Source organism: Giraffa tippelskirchi, chromosome 3 (assembly GCF_054371585.1).
Source record: "Giraffa tippelskirchi isolate mGirTip1 chromosome 3, T2T-mGirTip1v1.2.pri, whole genome shotgun sequence".
NCBI lineage: Eukaryota > Metazoa > Chordata > Mammalia > Artiodactyla > Giraffidae > Giraffa > Giraffa tippelskirchi.
Window position 1 is genome coordinate 170,444,914 of NC_137277.1, and position 20,533 is coordinate 170,465,446.

A 20,533-nucleotide genomic window follows, 5' to 3' on the forward strand; every position below is an offset into this window, starting at 1 on the left:
AGCTACCAAGACGACACAAAACACAACACTGAGAGTATGTATATACAGTTATCGCTTATGAGCTGGTACAAAGCCAGATCTGGTACACCATCTGCTGAATCCATAGGCAAGAATTCAAGCATCTTCAGGGTTCTTCATCCTGATGTATGTAGGTCATTAACCTTAAGTGGGTTTGATGTATGCTCTTATTTTAACTTTAAGAAGCAACAGAAATTCTGGGTTCTGATAAGAATATAATTAAGGGAAATATTTTTTTCTCAAAGAGTTTCAGGGTTACGTTTTTTTTTTAGCTACAGTGTTGATAGAAAGAGAGCTACTAATATCAGTTTCAACTACTAGGTAGTTGGTCCTAAAATTTGTATTGCATTGCCCAAATTCATCTTGATGTTCAAATAGTGAATTTATACCAAAGTTTTGCAGCAATTCATTGTTGCTATCTGTATACATTTTAGGCCTTTTAAAACATTCCTACCTTCTCTGGGTATTGCCATTTTCCTATCCATTACTCAATTCCAGTAATTTTGTTTTTCTTTTCGAGAGAATGAGAAAAAGATAAAGTTGTTGATCATTCAAGAGGTAGTTGATATATGTTTTGTGCTTAAGGCTAGGTGTGTTCATTATTTATTGCTGTGTAAAAATTTTCCCCAAATTTATTGGATTAAAAAAGCACACATTATCTCACTATTTCTATGAGTCAAGGATCTAGACTTAGCTCTGAGTGTCTCAGAGTCAGAATCTCCTATGCTGCTACTATCAAAATATAGTCACTGGGGTCTCACTGTTATGGTGGAAAGGATTTACTCCTAGGCTCACATGGTTATTGGTGGGATTCCATTTCTTTCATGATATTGGACAGTGTTCCTTGATTGTTATTAGTTTCATGCTACATGGACCTTCCCAATAATTCAGCTTGCTTCATCAAAGCCCCAAAGCGAGAGAGTCAGCAAGCAAGATGGGAAGTCGCTACGTTATGTTGTGTAATCATGGAAGAGACAGCCCGTCTTCTTTGCCATATTTTTTTGGGTAAAACCAAGTCAGCAGACCAACCCACACTCAGCCCACAAAGGCATTGCTATGATTGCCTCTTTCTTATTAAGTCTTATTAATCAGCATGTTTATTGCTTTCACATAGTGCAAAGAAGTTTACAAAGCAGACCAAATAGCTAAAAGAGATCTAGAGACTGTGGTTAGATTTTAGAGGAGATTTCCCATTAGCCCCAAAACTAGAACTAAGACTCTCATAGTCACAAAATTTTATTTTATTACTCCTTTCTTACAAAAGTATATCTTTAATGGTAGAAAAAAAGTAGGAAAAGGCAGTGGTGAAGGTCTTATTGCAACCATGCCTGGGACAGCTTGGTCATTGGTTTCCTGCGTCACCCTGGCAGCTGAAGAACAGATGGAAATCTAAACCACAGGACTGTGTGCTATGTGGCTAGCCTTTCTCACCCTTGCTCTTCACACACTCACACCCTCAATCTCTTCCTCTGTCTGTCTCTCTCACTGTTGGATGAGGAAGGCAGGTTTTATACCCACTGGCACAATTTTCTGAAACCATCCAAAACCAAGACATGGGAAAACTCTGCTCCTAGATTCTAGACTTCTTGGCACCAAGCAATTTGTCCTAAAGAATTCTTGTAGAAAAATATAGTCAACCAGTAGTAACGCTTTGCCAAATACCTTTAAAATATGTACAGAAAATATGTACAGAAACCATCTCAGAGAAACAAACCAGCTAAAGTATAAGCTTATAATGGCAAAATCAAATGTTTTGTAAGAAAGAGAGCTTCAATTTTTCTCCTTACTTATATTTACAGGCACTGAAAGGAGAATTTAACAGAAGTTATGATTGTAGAATTTAATTAAGGACAAAGGGGACTGGCAGGGTCCAAGATTTTCCTCCACCTACCCACCTCCACCCTGTGGTGAAAGCTCTGCTCCTGACTATGTTTGTGACTTTGAAAAAGTGACTTCATGTCTCACAACTTCAAGCCCCCTCCCCACCTGGTTTGCAAAACGAAAATGCAGATTTTCACCTTGGTTGTATGGTTTGCAAGTGTTAGCTGCTCGGTTGTGTCTGACTCTTTGTGATCCCATGGACTGGGGCCCGCCAGGCTCCTCTGTCCTTGGAATTCTCCAGGCAAGAATACTGGAGTGGGTTATCATTCCCTTCTCCAGGGCATCTTCCTGACCCAGAGATTGATCTTGGGTCTCCCGCGTTGCAAGCAGATTCTTTACCACCTGAGCCACCAGGGAAGTCCCTGGTTGTGTGGCTTAAGTGATTTCAGATTCTTGAAAGCAGATAATAAAGTGCTGTATCTCCAAATTCTCTTTCTCATTCCTGCTGGATATATTGAAATTCATGTAGGGACACACTCCTTGTGGAATTCTTCAATGTTCAGTTGTTAGGTGAGCTTCATACCTCTATGCACTTCAGGAACCCTTCAGGGAAGGGTGGTGTTATCATGACATACTCACAGGAGACGAAGGTGTGAACCAAGCCCACAAGGAGGCACCATGGCCTGACCCAGCTGTTTGGCTAATGTGCAAAGACTCGAACCAGCAAAGCTGTCAACCCAATATTTATATCACAGGTAGGAAAGGTTTTAGGGAAAGAAAAATAGTTTACTCTAGACTTAGAAGCAGGCAGGAGAGATACAGAAACTCCCATTTTTCTTTTCTGCTTCCTCAGCAGTCTACCTTCCGCCAACAAAACAAAATAAATTTGGAGGGGGATCATAGGTCTTGGCGTTGAAAGGATTTGAACACTGTGAGGTGTGTGAAGGCGGTGAGGGTGGTCCACATGTGAACTTTTGGACTGGGGATGTGTTTGGAAGCTTTAGAGCTTGTGAACTGCTGGCACCTTCCAGGTTTCTGGTTACTATATTTGTGCCTCTTCATTTTGTGGGGTGGGAGGTCAATTTTGACTGCATGACAAGGGTGCCTCTAGAAAGCTAAAGCTACAACGGTTGGGTCCTAGAAAAACAGTGGAAGCTGGGTATTTGGGGGTTGCTTCTAGTGGGCTTCCCAGGTGACTCAGTGGTAAAGAATCCACAGCCAATGCAAGGGACACAGGTTCAATTCCTGGGTGGAGAAGATCCCCTGGAGAAGGAAATGGCAACCCACTCCAGTATTCTTGCCTGGGAAATCCCATGGACAGAGGAGCCTGGAGAGTTACAGTCCATGGGGTCCCAAAGAGTTAGACATGTACTTAGAGACTAAAGTACCCAGCACCTAAAGTCAGCATGCAGAGCTCAGGGACCTTTCCTGGACTGCTCATCCCTGCATTCTAGGAGAGGAGGCGGGGCTGTGTGGACACTCATGCTCCAGAAAAAAGGAGCTTCTGTTTGTTTGAAAGGAACTTCTCTTATAAGGAATTAAAGGATCCCTATGGCCATTTATGGGTTATGTCCAAATTAGCATGTTAAACTGTGGAAAATTCTTCAAGAGATGGGAATACCAGACCACTTTGCCTGCCTTCTGAGATATCTGTATGCAGGTCAAGAAGCAACAGTTAGAACGGGACAGGGAACAACAGACTGGTTCCAAATTGGGAAAGGAGTACATTTAGGCTGTATTTTGTCACCCTGCTTATTTAAATTTAACTTATATGCAGAGTACATCATGTGAAATGCCAGGCTGAATGAAGCACAAGCTGAAATCAAGATTGCTGGGAGAAATATCAATAACCTCAGATATGCAGATGACACCATCCTTATGGCAGAAAGTGAAGAGGAACTAAAGAGTCTCTCAATGAAAGTGAAAGAGGAGAGTGAAAAGGCTGGCTTAAAATTTAACATTCAGAAAACTAAGATCATGGCATCCGGTCCCATCACTTCATGGCAAATAGATGGGGAAACAGTGGAAACAGTGACAGACTGTTTTTTTGGGTTGCAAAATCACTGCAGATGGTGAATGCAACCATGAAATTAAAAGATGCTTACTCTTTGGAAGAAAAGCTATGACCAACCTAGTCAGCATATTAAAAAGCAGAGACATTACTTTGCCGACAAAGATTCGTCTAGTCAAAGCTATGGTTTTTCTAGTAGTCATGTATGGATGTGAGAGTTGAACTATAAAGATAGCAAAGTTCCAAACAATTGATGCTTTTGAACTGTGGTGTTGGAGAAGACTCTTGAGAGTCCCTTGGACTGCAAGGAGATCCAGCCAGTCCATCCAAAAGGAAATCAGTCCTGAATATTCATTGAAAGGTCTGATGCTGAAGCTGAAATTCCAATACTTTGGCCATCTGATGTGAAGAACTAACTCACTGGAAAAGACCTTGATCCTGGGAAAGATCAAAGGCAGGAGGAGAAGGGGAGGACAGAGGGTGAGATGGTTGGACGGCATCACTGACTCAATGGACATGAGTTTGGGTAAACTCCGGGAGTTGGTGATAGACAGGGAGGCCTGGAGTGCTGCAGTCCTTGGAGCTGCAAAAAATCGGACATGACTGAGCGACTGAACCAGAAGTAGACTAGCATGTTAAAATTCATTTACTAAGCTTTGTTTCTCCTTTCTTCATTCATTACTGATTCAATGCTTTATTGGCTTTTTAAATACAGTGTTTTTTAAAAAGTATCAAGAAGCAGAGAACAAGAAAAACTACAATTTTGAAAGTAAAGGGAAGCCTGCTGAGATTTTTCAGCATAAAGTAAATGATGCCGTGCAATTTGTAGGAGGCTCTTTTTCCCCGAATGGAGGTCTCTAGTGCCTCATTTCCACATAAGGTGCAATCAGACTCTGAGAATTATTAAGGAAAAGATTGCTTTGAGTACTTAGAACTCATTCTAAATGAATGATTTGTAACCCACTTTTATAACGCCTTTCAAGCTTTAATGTAGCTCTTTCCAAATATGAAATTCTATTGGCAAAATCTATAAGCGATTGTTTTACTTTACACAGGTTAAATAATAGTGCTCCGTCATCAAATTGAGAAGTGAAGAACACTAGGTTAAGAGGTAGGTTCTTCTCAGGGCTCTGATTCTCTTTGTCTCTTTTCCTTGTCTATATCATGAGATAGGACCAGCTGTCTCCAAATCAGATGGCTCCGGGGAGGAAATGGAAGATGAATGAGTGAAGGTAGGCTTGATGGAGACTGTGCAAGGGATGATTAACTACCCCTTCAGTGGTAGATGGGTTACTGGCTCTATTTATTTAACCTCACCCCTGCTGCATCCATGATGTGCTTTGGAAATTCCACTGTTAAAGGGGCAGTGCACATTTCCCAATTCCTTTGACATGCGATCAGCCACCTGACTTGCTTCACTCACTTGAAAGAGACAGATGTCAAAGCCTACTAGTTATGAACCTAGATAGTATGAGAGCTCATGTGTTTCGCTTTGTGTGTGCTCAGTCGCTCAGTCATATCCAACTCTTTGCGACCCCATGGGCTGTAGGCTCCTCTGTCCATGGGATTTCCCAGGCAAGAATACTGGAGTGGGTTGCCATTTCCTTTTCCAGGGGATCTTCCCCATCCAGGGATCGAACCCATGTCTCCTGCATTGGCAGGCAGATTCTTTACCACTGAGCCAACTGGGAAGCCTGCGTTTCCCTTGACCTTTTCCATTTCTGTCATTGCCTCGAGTAGAAGTCGTCTCACTGGTGTGCTGTTGCCAGGAGGAGAATGAGTGACAAGTGGAGAAAAGCCAAGCCACCCCAGACCAACCCAGCTTAGATTAGTTCAGCCTGGCTAACCCTGAGACACATGAGCAAAACAAATGCTTATTGTATTTTTGTTGCTGAGCTTTGGAGGTTCTTTATTATGCAATAATATCCGAGCCCTAGAAGTCATTTGTTCTATTTCCTCTGGATAGATTTCCTTCTTGGCAACACGAAGGTGTTAGGATAGGGCTGGTGATCCAAACTCAGGCTACGTTCAGGCAGGAAGGACCAGTAAATGAGGGAAGAAGGAAGCTGTTTGATGCCACATTACTTACCCCGTCTACAAAGGTAGCTGCCACTCAGCTCCAGCAAAAAGTGTTCATGCAGGAACGTGAACCCTGTGTTGCTACATATACTATTTTTCAAGAGAAGCTAGAAATTTAGATTGTTTTAGGTGGAATCTCCAAAATTTAAGCTTGTGAGCCAGCTTACTCTAAGTATATTTGTTTTATAATGAATTCAGCAAAGTTTTGACTGAAAAATCCTGAAACATGCTTCTTTTGTCCCCATTGGAATGTCTTATAAATATGGTCACAGCGTAAAAGCTAAAATCAACAAATGATAAACCAGACAAAACCAAAAATCTCCAACTATCTAAAATCTTCAGCTACTTCTAAAGCCTTAGGATAACAAAAGCAACCACTTAATATTATACAGAGACTGACTTTTATTTATTTTTCTAAAGGAATTTTTTGCAGCTTTAAAATCTATTCTTATTTTTCAGTATGCAAATTTTAAAGATGATCTATTGTTATTACATGAAGCAAGCTGAGGTCTACTTCTGAAATGAAAATGTGGGTCTATCAGAGGAGAATAGAATTGTTAATTCCTTTTAATGACCTTTCTTAATAAACTAGCCATCAAGTGGAAGAATGGACTGGCATCTCTGTTAAAGGAAAAGAAACCAGGAAGCCTTCATTTAAATCTTCATTAGCTACTGATTAGGCCAAGAAGAGGGCTTTAGTCACCGGATTTCCTCAACCGTGGATTATAAAACAGAAATAATTAAATGGAAAGACTATAACCTCCTTATAGGGTTCTTGATTGGATTAATGATTAGACATGACTTGAAAAATATGGACGATGAGTTTGTATGTCAGTTTAATTTAAATAAAATTTACTTAGTCCCATCCAACAGCATATTGGATGCAGGGCACAGCCTGGCACAGAATATAGAGGAAGCAATTCTTGCTCTGAAATAATGTACAATTAAATGAAGACCAAATAGAGAAGGCAGCACCTGGGGAGACTTCACTTTATATTTAGAATGAAAGGCTTAGGTCCATTAGTTATTATTGCTTTATACCTCATTATACTTGGAGAAGCTTCTCTCTATGTTATGTTCTCATTGATGGCTTTTAGAATTCCTTAACTGTAAAAGGGCAGGGGGAGATTATTTAATACTTGTTCAGTGCCATAATGTGCTAGATTAATTTATTTAATCTGTACAACCACTCTTTGCAGTAAAGCTTTTATTCCCATTTTACAGAAGGAGGAAAATGAGGCTCTGGAGAGCCACGAAATCAGGGGTCCCCATGCCCTGGTCCATGGACTGTTTCTGGTCCGTGACCTGTTAGGAACCGAGCCGCCCAGCAGAAGGTAAGTGGCAGGCTAGTAGGCAAAGCTTCATCTGTATTTTCAGCCATTCCTCATTGCTCACATTACTGGGTGAACTCTGTGTGTGTGTGTGTGTGTGTGTGTGTGTGTGTGTATGTGTGTGAGTACACGCTCAGTCGTGTCCTACTCTTTGCTTCCCCATGGACTGCAGCCCACCAGACTCTTCTGTCCATGGGATTCTCCAAGCGAGGCTATTGGAGCAGATTGCCATTTCCTTCTCCAGGGGATTTCCCTGACCCAGGGATTGAATCCGAGTCTCTTGCATCTCCTGTGTTGGCAGGTGGGTTCTTTATCAGCTGAGACACCAGGGAAGCCCACAAAATCTGTCCCTGGTGCCAAAAAGTTTGGGGGCTGCTGCAGTAAATCTGCTGAGACATCCCTTCTTCACAGAAGACTTCCTTGAGCTCCATAGTGTGAATAAGTTGCCTTGTAAGCACCCTAAACCCACTGCAAGCTTCATTCTGGCAAATAAAACACGTTGCAGTGGTAGTTGCTTACTTTCTGCCTCTCCTACTGGACCATGAATTCTTGGAGCCTAGCATTTGGCATAGAATGTTATCCACTAAATGCGTGTGAAATGTTTGTGTTTAGTCAAGATTATATAACCTGTTAAGTGGAAGAAACCAGAGCTTAGAATCAGGGTTTTCCTAAATATCAATCCTATGCACTTTCTACTGCACCGACACTTTAAAAATTTAAGAATTGGGAGATCTTTTATAAAATTTTTCTTCAGTAGACAAATGGGATTCCATCAAACTAAGAAGCTTCGGGACAGTAAAGCAAACAATCAGCAGTGTGAGGAGATGAAGTCAGAGAAAAATCTTTGCAGACCATAATATCTGATAAGGAGTTAATATCCATAATGCATAAGGAACTCAAACAAATGAATAGGAAGAAAGCAAATAATCTGATTTAAAAATGTGCCGGAGACCTGAATAGACATTTCTTAAAAGAAGATCTGCAAACAGCCAACAGATATGTGAAAAAAACACTCAACCTCACTAATCATCAGGGAAATGCAAATCAAAACCACAATGAGATATACCTCATACCTATAAGAATGGCTATCATAAAAAAAGCAAAGGTTAAAAGTTGGTGACGGAGAAGGCAATGGCATCCCACTCCAGTACTCTTGCCTGGAAAATCCCATGGATGGAGGACCCTGGTAGGCTGCAGTCCATGGGGTCGCTATGAGTTGGACACAAATGAGCGACTTCACTTTCACTTTTCACTTTCATGCACTGGAGAAGGAAATGGCAACCCACTCCAGTATTCTTGCCTGGATAATCCCAGGGACGGGGGAGCCTGGTGGGCTGCCGTCTATGGAGTCGCACAGCGTTGGACACAACTGAAGTGACTTAGCAGCAGCAGTAGCAAAGGTTGGTGAGGATGTGGAAAAAAGGAACCCTTGTACACTTGTTGGTGAGAGTATACATTGGTATAGCTATAAAACAGGCTTCCCTCATGGCTCAGTTAGTAAAGACTCCGCCTGTGACACAGGAGACCCTGGTTTAATTCCTGGGTCGGGAAGATCCCCTGAAAAGGGATAGGCTACACACTCCGGTATTCTTGGACTTCCCTTGTGGCTCCACTGATAAAGAATCTGCCTGCAATGTGGGAGACCTGGGTTTGATCCCTGGGTTGGGAAGATCCCCTGGAGAAGGGAAAAACTACCCACTCCAGTATTCTGGCCTGGAGAATTCCATGGACTGTATAGTCCATGGGGTTGCAAAGAGTTGCACATGACTGAGCGAATTTCACTTCATTTCATAAGGGACAACAGTATAGAAGTTCCTCAAAAAACTGCTAATAGAACTACATAAGATCCAGCAGTCCCACTTCTGGGTATATATCCAAAAGAAATGAAATCAGTAACTTGGAGAGATGTCTGAACTCTTAAATGTTTTAAACTCATATGCACTCCACATAAACATTCTCTATTTCCATCCTCATTAGGGACTTTAAGTCAATACCCAGCATATTACTGCTGAAGGCAGGGTTTCTCAGTCTCATGTGGTGATAATAATGACTTGGGGTCCTGTTAAAAAGTGTGGATTCTTTGGTCTCATGCAAACTTAGTAAACCATATTCTGAATGGCAAAGAGAATGGGAATCTGTTTTAAAGTGGTGCAAGTGGTTGCTATCATTAAACATGTTTACGAATGTTAAGGCAGCTTGGGAATCATTAAGGTATATATGGTGAGGTGGGGTTTGAAGAGAAAACAGCTTGTATCCACTTCCATGTTTGGAGATTCAGAAGAAAATTCAACTTGGAGATGATTTATTTGGAATAAGAATCTTCTGGATGGCGTCTCTTGTTATGGAAGGATAAGGGAAGTTGTCATCCATTTCTTTAGGGACAAGCAAAGACTGCCCCTCCTAATACGGAGCTCTAGGGAGGGATCAGATGAAACTGCAGAAGGATCAAGAGCCTAGAGTGAAGGGAATGACTCCCAAACTCTCAAACAGGAGGCTGTGAAAGTTAGATAGACTTACTGAAATGAATCTGTAGACCCTTCCTTCACAAGACTGAATAGGCAGAGAGAGGTAATGAGGTCTCTACAGTCAGATTATCACATGGGTAAACAAAGACATGGACTGGCCCATACAGAGAACTGGGAAAGAATGGCAAATCCCTGAATTCACAGGCACTGAAACTCAACTTGTTTTAGGCCTCCCTGGGAATAGGCCTTCTCGTTAGTGAAATAACTTCTCAATAGGATCCAAAGAAAGTGAAGTCACTCAGTTGTGTCCAACTCTTTGCAACCACATGGACTGTAGCCTGCCAGGCTCCTCTGTCCATGAGATTCTCCAGGCAAGAATACTGGAGTGGGTAGCCGTTTCCTTCTCCAGGGGATCTTCCCAACATAGAGATTGAACCCGAGTCTCCCGCACTGCAGGCAGACTCCTTACCGTCTGAGCCACCAGGGGTTCCTAAGAACTTTGATCCAAAGAACTGTGATCAGTTTGACATGTAGTTTTCAAGACCTATGTAGGCTTATTGCTCCCTGGCTGAGGGGACAGCTTACAGCCCAGGAGAGATGGGTGTATTATCTCCCGTGGCCCATGTGGGCCCCAGACCTTCCCGTGGCCCATCGTGCCTTGAGATCATGAGTCTCACTTCTCACAAGGGAAGAGCAGAAGGAGAGGAGAAGGTTTTCAGTGGGAAAGCCCATCAGCTTTTACAATGCCTTTATTTGGACTAAACAGAATACTGATATGTAAGCTAAACCTTTCTCAAGAAGCCCCCTGCCAACAGGGGTGGACAACTAGAAGTCCTTCTTGATACCTTTCTTTGTAGTCAAGATGCCTTCTGAGACTTCCAGCTCCCAGCCAACTGCTTCTTATAATTCGACTCCAATGGGACCAGGAACGTTGACCACGTGGTCACTGATACATTTCCCGAATTGAGACCATTGCTGAGGTCATAGCAGGCTCTCAGTAAGTATTTATTAAATGAATGAATGATTGAATGAACATCCAGAACTGATACATATGTGATCTTTCTTTAAGGAGCTTAGCCTACCAGTGAAGACAGACACACCAAGATAAAATCATCAGAGTCTGTTTATGTGTTAATTAATGTGTTAATTATGTGTTAATTAATGATAATTTATTAATCAAATATTTAATTATTATATTATCATAATTATCATTGTTCATTAAAATATTAATAATTTTTAGCATCATCATAATAATTATTACTCTGGTTATTATTATTTTACATTAATTCATAACAATGTGTAGAATGTTTTGGGAAGGCACAGAAAGGAGCTATTGATTCTGAGGCGTGGAGGGCCTGGTACTGTGGAGGTGGTGGGGTTGGTGTAGAGGCAGAAATGGGGTGTGTACATGGGGTTGTGGAGCACAGCAGAGTTCAAGACTGGCAGAGTTCCACGCAAAAGACTTTGGCTTAAAAGAATTTGACCCAGTGGATTTTTTCCCCATCCTTTAAGTCTTTGGTTTTTAATGGACAATCTAACACTATTTCATCTTGGTTGGATTTTTTTCAGTCAATGTGTTTCATTTAACAGTAAAGATATATTTAGGAAATGGTTAAAAAAAAAAAATAACAAACCCACAAATTCCCTTCCTTGGGTAAGAGTTGAGCTCAGATAATAGATGCAGTTTCTTTTCACCAACCTCACAGGCTGTTCACACTCTGCTTCCTGCTTTCCTGCCCACCTACATCTCAGTCCTCTCCCGCCCCACCTAGACCACTTACAATTGCTGAAAAAGCCACTTCTGTGAGACTCTGTGCCTTTTCCACCCTCCCTGCAAAATGTGCCTCCTCCCCGCCCATTTCCCTTCCCCCTCACCTGGCTATTTCCCACTCAGCTCCCAGAGGCCAGCTTACCTTTCACTGCCTCCAGGAAGATTTCAACTGCCTGACTCAAGCTCATGTCTCTTCTCTACACTCCCAGCGCTCTGTACCTCTGTTCCCAGATATCTGACCTCTACCTAATCTGCAGGAGGGCGGGTGACCTGTCCTCCTCACCACTGTGAATCACCCGCTTTTATCACGGGGCCTGCGCATCTCAGCACTGTCATTGCTTGTGGAGGAAATGACTGCATCTGTGTTTTCTCCTTTCCATCTGGCACATTGCATGATCAGGACCTGGGTGGATGTATCTGAATATGCAAGGTTCACTCCATCAGCCCACACCCAGAACCCAGCTGTGTATGTGTCTTTGTTCAGACACAAGCATGAAAAACAAGGAGTAAGAGAGACAATCTTTGCTTTGTTAATAAAGTCAGTGGAAACCTTGTGCACTTCAAGAAATGCATTCTTCCTCCTCCTCTGGCCTTTTGAATGTGTTTCCCCTGGGATGCAAGTGAAATGTTTTGTGTCTCAGTGGAAAAGTGAACAGTGATAATCCAATGTAGAAAGGAAATTCATTGCCGGCTCAACAACTGAATTACATCTCAGTGACTTGCCCCTCTGCTCATAAATACAATTTTTGGGAGATGTAACACAAGACAAAGAAGGAACTGAGGTTACTAGGTACCTGTTGTATATCATATTGGAAATTCAAATGTTAGAAGGTGGTAGCGATAAGAAACCTCAAAAATACCTTGTGTGCGTGCTCAGTCATGTCTGACTCTTTGAGACCCTACGGACTGTAGCCTGTCAGGCTCCTCTGTCCATGGGATTTCCCAGGCAAGAATACTGGAGTGGGTTGCCATTTCCTTCTCCAGGGGATCTTCCCCACCCAGGGACTGAACCCACGTCTCCTACATTGGTAGGCAGATTCTTTACCACTGACCACCTGGGAAGCCCGATTTTACTGCAGAGTTATAAACTACCAGCTTGTGAAGCATGAGCCACAACTTGGTGGCTGTTTCCAGCCAATGAAGTGGGCCTGGCTGGAACAAAGAGATCTAATCATTCCACTTCCAGCTGTTGTTTCCCTGCAGCAGATTCAGAAAATGTTCACCATACTAAATACAGAATCACAAAATCAGGCTACCCTGCTCAGCCAAGGTTTAGATGTTGCATCCAGTAGAACTTAAAGAGACCAGCTATGGTATTGTCCTTTAAGTCCAATAATGTCAAAACACTGAAGTTTTGGAGGAATGCAAGGTGATTGAAGACAATCTTTTAAAAGTCATTCTTTATTTGCACTTTTTGGACGTTTCAGAGAAGGCAATGGCAACCCACTCCGGTACTCTTGCCTGGAAAATCCCATGGACAGAGGAGCCTGGTAGGCTGCAGTCCATGGGGTCGCGAAGAGTTGGACATGACCAAGCTACTTCACACTTTCACTTTGGACGTTTATCTCAGAGAAATGAAGAGTTGACTTCTCACAATAATATGTATAAAATATGTATGGAAGTTTATATCAGTTTTGTTCATAATGGACTCAAACTGAAAGTAACCCAAGTGTCCTTTAATGGGTGTGTGATTGAACTGACCAGGGTGCATCCGTACTATGGATACTTCTCAGTACACGGGTTTGAACTCAAGGTGCCTATAGCATCTTGGGTGGATCTTTGGGAGTTATGCTGAAAGAACAAAGTTGGTCACAGAGGGTTACATGCTGCCTGATGTCATTTATAATTCTTTTTTTGAAGAATTTTTATTTTTTTATTTTTGGCTGTGCTGGATCTTCGCTGCTGCACAGGCTTTCCTTAGTTGCAGCAAGCAGGGGCTACTCTCTAGTTGCAGTGCTCAGGCTTCTCATTGTGGTGGCTTCTCTTGTTGTAGAGCATGGATTCTAGGGCCTGCTGGCTTCAGTAGTTATGGCACGAGGGCTCAGTATTTGCAGTTCCAGGGCTCTAGAGCACAGGCTCAATAATTGTGGGGCCTGGGCTCAGTTGCTCTGTGACATATGGGATCTTTCCAGATCAAGGATCAAACCTGTGTCTCCTGCATTGGCAGATGGATCCTTTACCTATTTGTATGGAATTCTTGAAATGACAACATTGTAGAGATCGAGCACAGATTGGCAGTTGCCAGAGATGGAAGATGGAAGCAGATGGAAGCAGTGGTAGGAAAACTCATGGTGAGGGAATGGCTCTTGGATCTTCACCGGTGATGACATTGCATAGGACTCCCCCCCTCAACACTGCAATTCACACACGAGGGCTTAATGCAACGCTGATGAAATCCGAATGAGCTCCGCGGATCATGCTGGTGTCAGTTTCCCGGTTTGGATGTTGTTCTCTTGTGCAGGATACTGTCATTGTGGGAGGCTGGGATATTTGGGATCTCTCTGTACATTTTTCTTTTGCAACTTCCTCTGAATCTGTGATTATTTCAGAACAAAAAGTTATAAGAAATCATTTTCCCAATTGTGGTTGCTAAAATTTCAGTGAAATTCAAGGAAGTGAAACTCAAGTCCGTACCGTATGCTATTTTTCTTTTGTTCTCTTTTTGCTTTAGGTTATTTTTAGGAGTTTTAGATGGGTTGAGAAGATATACATTATAATTTGTGACATTATTGGACGTTTATGAATGTACAGTGAGTGAGTTACTTGATCTATTTATACCCCAAATTGAACAAACGCAAAATCCCATGGATTGTAAACATTATAGTCAGGTTTGCTAACCTTAACAACTCTCATGGTGGAAAGGTTTGGTGAATCCTAGGTACCATCTTGTATCTTCTTGAAACTTTGGTGCTCACCACACTGCTGGCATGTTGCATCTGGTATTTAACCCTTCTTGGCTTGTTTTGTTGTTCATTACGTATAGCAAATACTGTTTCCCCAAGTGTGCTGTGAGACCCCATGATCATGAACTGTATCAACATCTAATAGATACCATGGACATGTGATGAGTTGGGGTAATGTCTGCGGGATGTCTTCAATTGTGTTGAAAAGTGAAAGTGAAACAGGCTCCTCTGTCCATGGAATTCTCCAGGCAAGAATACTGGAGTAGTAGGCTGCTATTCTCTTCTCCAGGGGATCTTCCTGACCCAGGGATCAAACCCAGGTCTCCCACATTGCAAGCAGATTCTTTACCATCTGAGCCACTTGGGATTGAATACTGAATCAAGGTATTTTCTTGTATAGAGAAAAACCAATCTAAACTGAATCAAGCAAAAAGGAAAATGCATTATCTCATGTAATGAAAAGTCGAGGAGCATGCTTTTTGGCTTCAGTATGTTTCTCTCCATTTCTCAACTCCACTTTTTCCAAATTGGCTCCATCAGCAATAGGATTCTGAACTTGGGGGTACAAGGAGACTACAGCCGTCTTAACCTCACTCCCTCAATTAGAAGTCCAGCTGAACAGTCTTTCAGGATAATTTCCAATGGAAGTCCTAGTACACTCCTTCTCTGGCTATCCTGGGTTATGTTCCCATTTCTGAGCCAACTGCTGGGAAGAAAAGTATTGACTCTTCTAACCTAAGGTCATGTGCTTTGCCCTTGCATCCCATACTGAGGCCTCACACAAACCTTGCAAACTGAGAGTTGAAGGAGGTAGTTCCATTGAAGCAGGAGGCATTTCTTAAGTTTGGCAGTGAAGCAACAATTATCACTTATACAATTTTAGAGACTCCCACTTCTGTTTTGTGATGGGCTTATATTGGGGGCAAAGAGATCATTATGAAGCTTTGGAGTGGGCACTGGAGATCTGATTATTAGTGGTTTGTTTCTCACAACAAAACAGCACGGATGTAAATAAAAGATTTATTATTTGACATGCCATTAATGTTAGGATAGCTTGTTTGTCCTACGACTCACTTGTTTTAGTGTTCATAAATAAGTTTATAGTGTTTTTCATTTTGCTTGTTCAAACTGCATCAGTGGAATTTACAAACTGTGCAACAGTGCTGGAGAACTAATTGGTTTTGGTGTATATTCACCGTAACTTCATTATCTGTGTTCTCCTCAGGAGAAATCCTTAATTCAGCTTCCTAATTTTCTCGCTACAACGCATTGATGGTTTGAAGCATCTAAAAAGTATGATTGTGAGTGTCGACAGTGGACCCTCGGCAGAGTCCTATTTTCACCATGTTTTTATGAATGACCCCGGAAACTTTTGTGATGTCGTACATGTTTTCAGGACCTCTCAGGTGTGGCAGGATGTCACTCTGTGCTTCTTGCCTTAATTGTGGTTCCTTTCTCCAAAGAATCATGTAAGAAACTCCTATCCAAGGTAGACTTTCTTGCCCAGCATTATGGCATTCATTCATATTAAAGACAGGTTCTGATTTCCTAAAGGCATTCCTTCTGTTGATCTTATACTTTGGATTTTCCACCAACTCAGATGCATTCTTCGGTTCTGTTTCTGGTGAAATCCTTAATGTCCTGTGCTTGAAATCACTCACCTCTCTGGTTTAGTTCAAATTTTCAGCCTGTTCTTTCTTGTTCTGTCATAAGCTTGACTCTCATGACAATGATTTTATTGTCTTATCCGCTTAATTATTTGCTCATCATATTCCCTTAAGAAGACCATTTTCATCATATCCCACCAGGATGGCTTCTTCTTGGAACCTTGAACTCTTTCTGTAAAGCCTCATCTCTTGAGATCAAGCTGTCTGGATCTCAGCTCTCACTTGCCCTCTTGTCTATTCCCTTCTATGAATTTTTCTCTATACTGTAGCTAAAGTGAAAATTTGAAAACATACATTCAATAAGGTTCAATAATCTGTTCTCTTCCTCACAGCCCACTAAAAATCTTCCTTTTTCTTGGGTCTAGTGAGTGTTCCTGGTTGCTTAGCAAGGGGACCTGATTTTTCTCTGTGTTTTCAGGGCAGAGAAGAACTAGTAAGGTTACAAGGTAGAAACTTGGGTGAGGCATGCCAGGAATACATAAATTCACAGCAAATCAAGCGGACACCGCACAGACAGCTGAGCTAAAGCCTTTCTCAGGTACTCTATGCACGAGATCACTCACAGGGTAAGGAAAGTCCACCACCCAGAGGCACTGAGGTGTTGATGAAAGAGGACTATCAACTGCCTCTTTTAGGGTAGAGACCCCTACAGAGGTCCATCCACATAAGAGTGGCAACATTTGGGAACTATTTAATAGCTACATGAATAGCTTGATGGAATAGAGGTCACTTGACTAAGGAGAAGCTAACCCCTGCTCAGCCAGGAGAGAGAGGCTTCTCTTGCCACCACCTCCTTTTCCTCCTCATCCCAACACAATGGACTAGCTCACCTTAGAAGAGGGCTGAGTGAGAGGGGGTTTGAAAGCAGCCCCCTCCTCTGACTTGCAGCCCCCTTCTCCCAGCAGTTCCCCAACCAGTCCTACTCACAAGCTGCTAGAGTCTTGACTCTTTATTGATGAAAATAAGACCTTTCAAAGAAGTGAAATTGAGTGGAAAATTACTGAATCTTGCCGAAGTGTCATTAAAGTACACCGTGGAAAAGGTAGGATGAATACAATACAATTAGAGAACAGTTACTGGAACAAAACGAAATCTTTTCATGCTTAGACTCCAAGTTGAAACTGCTCCATACACTAGTTAGAGATCCATAGGTAAATATTTTAACATCAGAAGACTACTTTTTCTTCTAAAATGATCATTTAATCATATTATTTCCAAGCTAAAAAAAAAAAGCCAAAACTTACTTTGCCAAAAAAATACAAATTAGAAATTTGTTCTGAAATTTTTCATCTTCATGAAAATTGTTTCATCTTTCATGATTTTGGAAAGCATCTAAAATACTTTCCAAAATCTATTTCATTTTAAACTAGCTTATTAGATACAAGTTTCTTTTTTTTGTGGCAAGTCGACTCAGATACTCTTGAAAAGCTGATGAAGATATATATTATACCTTTTTAAAAGTTTGGAATACTATAAAATGATTTATATTTGGTATTTTGGATTTGCATTTGCATGTTATTTTATATGATGCTTTGAAAAAGAAAGCTAGTATACATTATACATCCCATGAAGGTATCAATTTTCTGAAAATATTTGGGTTACTGAGAAAAGTCACACCAAGTAAAGTTAAATAAAATAAATTGAAGGAGAAGAAAACAATTGTACAAAAATGGAGGCTACTGCATTTGCTTGATGGATTGGCCAGGACTGTGATACTGAGCTAGAATACAGATGTTCGGAATCTGGAGAGCCAAGAAGTTCCCCTGGAGAAGGGAATGGCAATCCACTCCAGTATTCTTGCCTGGAGAACTCCATGGACAGAGGAGTCTGGTGGGCTACAGTTCATAGTGTCGCAAAGAGTAGGATACGACTGAACGACTATCACTTTCACTTTCACTATCTTATGGACCTATTATTGACCCAGTATTGTACTGGTCACCACGTGAGAAAGAAGCAAGGTTGGATATTTGATCTGTTACTTTGAGAAACTTAAAGTCTGGAAAGATCTGGAATGGTTGTGGTATGATCCAGCAGTGATCTGAAAGTTGGGGAAAGGGATAAGTCGCTGTGGATGTGCCCTGTGGGTTGTGTTGTCCCAAAAAGTTGAATCAGGTTGGGTACCATAAGAAGGGAAGGATGGAGAAGTGGAGGATGGCCAATTGTGTCTCATGGTGGCTAAGAGATACATAAATACCAGCAACCAAACAAAGTATAGCTCATTGGAAACCTTGAGGATTAAGAGGCAATAAAGTGGGGGTGGGGCAGCTATCTGGAAAAGAAATGAAGGCTGGGTAGAGAGATTAGAGTTTTTAGGAGATTGACTGACAAGTAGAAGTGGCATCTAAGTGTCTTTTAGAGATAAATATTGTTTTGCAGATTATGAATATTCTTATTTGTATCTGCTCAAGTATTAACTTGCCCATTTATAATAAGATGAGGATGAAAAAATTAAAAGAAAAACAAGATAAAAATAGCACAGAATCACTTCTCTGATCAAGAACAATACTTTGCAATTAATTCAGCAGAATCGATTCATAATTTGAAAATATTCATATGGTTTTAAAGTTTGGATATTTTTGCATATATAGTAGCTAAATGAGAACCTCAGCTTTCCCCTGGTGATTTGATTGTTTCATTCCAGTGTCTCAACCCCTGAACGATTTATTCTTTACTCACAGAATTGCTCATTATTTTAATGGTAACATTGGAAGAGAAACTGGAAAACATTCATTTAAAGATATGTTCTCAGATTAAAAAGAAAATAATTTTGGTGGAAAAAAAAAAGACCCACGTTCTGCCCTCAAAAGTTTACAGTGAATAGTCCATTTCTCTTTTATAACACTTGATATCAAATAATGGACACAAAGAAAAAGAGCCAAAGAATATAGAGGAGCTAATGACACAAAGCTGGTTTCCTACCCACCTTGCCTCACCTCACCCCATTAACCAGATGTAACTCCTTTCAGCATTCCTATTTTAGTTCTTTGGGGAGCCTACTTATCACTACTTCACACTAATACGATTACATTCTAACTTCTTAGTCTTTCAGCTCCTCCAAGTGAAAGATGAGACCATCACCCATTACTCTACTTTTCCCTCTTCTCATTTTTCTTTTCCAAAGAAAACTTTAGTTTTTAATTTGTTTTCACAACTCTGGGCAGAAATAGGTTTGATTTTTTTTTTTTTATTGCAGTACAATTTTATGAGATTATATTAATCCTAGGTTCTTACTCAGAATAACAACTAACTTTTGCAATCTCATGTAGAATTTTTTTTAGCTCCTTATTTTTTGAATATTTATTGAGTAATGAAATGTGCCACAGACTGGGCTAGATGTTAGGGAATGTTCCTTGGATTTTTTTCCCAAATAGCAATAAAATTAATATTATTATGCTCATTTTCCAGAGTGCTGAAGTTTACAAACCAATTTCTAATAATTCTGTTACTTGCAGACTTTCTCTTGGTTACCTGTTAATTTTAAAATAAAACTTTTAATTTAGTTATCTTGCTCTACTGATGTTTGACACCTCATCAAAGAAGCTGAACATATCAACACTCCCAACCCTCCTTTCAACTTTGCTCCCATTTACTCCTACTTCTATCTCTTAAATTCTGTTGATGGTACTTGGCAGAGGGGGTCATACTAAAAGTATTTCACAACTAGTAGGCTCATCTTACAAGTTGAAGGCTGGACCTTTCAATTACAATCCTTTATATTGTTTGCCTGTTCTCTCATTCCACCCCCTCCCTCCATGTCCTTTGCCATTTGGTTTCTTTCCTGAAAAGTGCCATAAATGTTACAATAATAGGCCAGACTCATGCAGAGCTTAAGATGGCTCTGCATAGATGAACTGCATAAAGGATGATTGCATAGTGCTGCATAAAGGAACTCTCTAAGGAACTTGTATGAGATTAGGATTTTAAATCACTATATGGTTTTAAATATACCTGGTAAGTAATGGAGATAGAATTCAAAACCCAGATAATCTGGCTACAGTGTCATGTTCTTAAACTATTAATATATTTACTATTAAATATAGTGAAATGTATCAAATGTTTAAATTAAATATGGTAAAATATGTATGTACATATGTGCTTAATTTCACATTTCAATAGCTAGAGTTTGCTTTTATAATTTTCTAAGTAATTTATTTTATTCCTCAATTCATTTATTTCTCTCAGCTCGGAGATTTATTTATCTTGAACTTTTGCTTTCATGTTTTTAGTTTTCTTCATATGCTTATCCTTGATCGTTATTTGTCCTTCTGTATTGAAGAAGGATGACCTGGTCGAGTGTCTAAGTAACCAGTCTGGGCCACCTTGCTTTAGTAGACCTAGAGTTGTGTTCTGTAGGCTGATTTCAAAATATGTGTGGGGACCAGAATTTGCTCTGTGTGGGCAGCAGAAGAGCTGGGTGTTAAGCTGAGGGCTTTACCCTGGGGCCCACCGTTGTTTTCCGTGTGTGGG